Genomic DNA, 3,573 nt, shown 5'->3' on the forward strand with positions numbered 1-3,573 from the left:
TCCGTAAATACCTCCGCTGCGGTTAAATCCAAAATCTTTCCGTACACTTTGCGGAAGGCTTGCCTTTGGAGGGGTCCCATCAACCGTCCCAACTCCTTAAGGCTGGTGACATCTAGACCCTTAATCTTGACTTGATAAAATCTCTTTCCGTTTTGATTTGTCCCCATCATTTACCTAAAAAAGGGGTGGATCAAGACTCCGATATGAATGATGCAATGTGCATGCATGAAAACGGAAAGAAAACAAAACAAGGGGGTAATTTACATATACGAGACCAAAAAGATCCATCTTTTTAATACTACGTTTTAGGCATTATGGCGCCTCAACGTGCGTATTAAAAAGTGACGTATTACTCTAGAGAAACAAAATATCACTAGCAAAACTATAATTTACGTGCTATCCGCAGAAAAATGCATGAGAACAAATGGCACGAAGCATGTTTGCTCTATGCCCCTATTTGGGAACCTATAGGATGATGTCTAGGGGTCTCTAATAACTACTCTCAACGATTCATAACTCACACGGCTGTTTTCTAGAGGTATCATCACTCAAGTCAATAATATTATGGCGGTATGGAATACCAGCGACAACATATTATAAAGAGAGAAAGCTCTAGATGAGGTTTCACTATTATCAAGCAAGTCAGAGACCTAGCATGATCATAGATTCACCTTCACTCCTTAGATTCCCATGAACCCGGGTATAGGGCCCCCTTTTTTTACTCAAACCCGTGGGTGCTTAGAATGCAGTGTAAAAAATGTGAAATAGACAACAGTTATTTACATTTTACACAGTTCAACAAATGCACACACAAAGTTTCACAATTCCACACTTCCTTAAAATAGGCCTAACTCACAAAATATTGTCCCCAGTGGAGTCACCAACTGTCGCAACATTCCCTTTTGCGGGCGAGTGAGGCGAGGCTCACGGGTGCGCTTTCCAAAGGAGGAAAGATGTGCGGAGTCGCCACCAATGTTTATTTGTGGAAAACGTCGGAAAAACCGAAGGAAACCGGTCATAAAGAATGTTCCAAGTTCGGGAGTTGTATTTACGTTTGAGGAAGGTATTAGCACCTCTCGCGTTTGTCTCAAAGGACAACAACCTTATTTTTTAGAATTGTGGAAATTGTGTTACCTTAACTTTTATTTCTTTTTATTTTTGAGGTCGACAAAAACGGGGCTCTTGCTCCTACGTACCCTCCATCGAAGAGGAAATCAGACCTACGTAGTTCTTTTTAAGGGTGAATCAAGCGATTCTTTTTACTTGGAAGGTGATCATTTTAAGGCGTTGGACCTTAAAAATGATCCATTTACTTGGTAATAAAAACTGAGATATTGAACTTTTCAAATCCTTTTTTAGTGACTTTTTTGTGGACGAGCTTGACTTTGCGGGTTGATTTTAGCCTTAGTTTCACTTTAGTTATTAGTCAATTCAATTAAGAATGAGAAATCCCAAAGAGAAAACGTCCGATTGATTTTTCCGCTTTATTTTACTAAAAGGTATTTTTTTATTGTTATTTTATTATTTTACCTCTTTTTTGATTTCCAACGTGGTTACGGCACGACCGAACGGTCGGATTTCATTTTAACAGAAATTAACGGATATTACAAATCAAATGATCAGTGGAAATTTATTTTAATTCTTGATTAGGCGAGAAATAACTTAAATAAATGACTGAAGCACGTCAAAAGGGGGTACGGAAAGTAAATGAAACGAGAATAAAAGTACACGAAACAAATGGGGACCACCACGGGTACATAGAATGAATTGAAAAAGCTCGATTTGGGGTACTTACCGGTTGAAGATCGACGAGCGATGAAGAACGAACGATGAATGCCGAAGAACGGTTGAAAATCTTTGCGTAATTACTCACGGAAACATTACGGAAGCACCTCGGCTCGGATTTTCTTCACGAAAACAATTTTCCTCAACAATTTCAGGTGAATACGAAGTGCCAAGAAGGCTGAACCCCTTTCCTCTTCACTCCTCCCCCTATTTATAGCAAAATAGGGGAGGAGCTTGCCACCCAGCTCGCCCAGGCGAGCCAGGTTGCTTCCTCCATAAGCAACCGCCTTCTGGAGGAAGAATCTGGAAGGCCCAAGTGGGCCTGGTTGCTATTTACACCCCCTTTTTTTACTAAATACACCCCTTTACTTTTTTTTGTGATTCTTTTTCCGTAACGTTACAAAACCTTACGAATTTCGTAATGACACTTATTTTCTTTTCATAAGGTTACAGAACCTTACGGATCATGTATTTACTCTTTTTTAGCTTTCGAAAAAGTTACGGAAACTCACGGATTGCGTAACAATACTTCCTTTTGGTTTTCGTCACATTACGGAATTTCACAGATTGCGTAACCCCGCTTCCTTTTGATTTCCGGCGCGTCTCGGGACTTCACATATTGTGCAACAAAGGGTGCCAAGTATCTCGAAGCGGCCAATCAAAGGTTGCATGCCATCAAGCAATAGTCCTCGGACGAAATTAGGGTATGACACATCTATTGCTTGAAAGATCATTATTATTCTACTGTTGTTGGTTTTGCTGCTAAGGGGGTCTATTATAAATGTTTGCAGCATAGGCTTCAGGTTTCTCATTGACTCCAAATTGCTACAATGAAGGACATAGATCTGTACGGTGATCAGTAGAAGAACATAGACCACAGACTCTTGCAACAGTAACAGGTGCAGATGCAGATTTCTGATTTATGGCAAGCTGAGTTACTAGGTTGACCAAGGCATCAAGTTTTCCCTCAAGCTTCTTATTTTCAGCAAATGAAGATGAATCTGTGGCCACATCATGGACTCCTTTAAGGACAATAGCATCATTTCTTGCACTGAATTGTTAGGAGTTGGAAGTCATCTTCTCAATCAAATTCCTAGCCTCAACAGGAGTCATATCACCAAGAGCTCCACCACTGACAGCATCAATCATACTCCTCTCCATGTTGCTAAGTCCCTCAAAGAAATATTGCAAAAGGAGTTGCTCAGAAATATGGCGGTGAGGACAGCTTGCACATAATTTCTTGAATCTTTCCCAATACTCATACAAGCTCTCTCCACTAAGTTGCCTGATGCCTGAAATGTCTTTTCTAATGGCAGTGGTCCTAGATGTAGGGAAGAATTTCTCCAAGAACACCCTCTTAAGGTCATCTTAGCTGGTAATGGACCTGGGAGCAAGGTAGTACAACCAATATTTTGCCACTCCCTCCAGAGAATGAGGAAAAGCCTTTAGAAAGATATGATGTTCCTGGACACCAGGGGACTTCAAGGTGGAACAAACAATATCAAACTCCTTAAGATGCTTATGAGGATCTTCACCTGCAAGACCATGAAACTTGGGCAGCAAATGTATTAGTCCAGTCTTGAGAACATATGGAACATCCTCATCAGGATATTGAATGCACAAGCTTTCATAAGTGAAGTCAGGTGCAGCCATCTCCCTAAGAGTCCTCTCACGAGGTAGAGTTTGAGCCATGTTCTCAATATGAAAATTAGCAGCCGAATGCTCAAAATCAGAATGTTCAGAATCACCAGCAACAAAATGCTCAGAATGCATGGAATGCTCATAATG

General features: G+C 40.6%; 1 non-coding gene across 1 annotated transcript; it reads left to right on the plus strand.

Moving 5' to 3' along the window:
- Positions 1-2,989: 2,989 nt before the first annotated feature.
- On the plus strand, positions 2,990-3,099 carry LOC114397781. Its single transcript, XR_003663406.1, has one exon. It is a non-coding gene; the product is annotated as a small nucleolar RNA R71 (small nucleolar RNA).
- The last annotated feature ends 474 nt before the right edge of the window (positions 3,100-3,573 follow it).

The sequence above is a fragment of the Glycine soja genome, chromosome 18, assembly GCF_004193775.1.
Source record: "Glycine soja cultivar W05 chromosome 18, ASM419377v2, whole genome shotgun sequence".
Classification (NCBI taxonomy): domain Eukaryota; kingdom Viridiplantae; phylum Streptophyta; class Magnoliopsida; order Fabales; family Fabaceae; genus Glycine; species Glycine soja.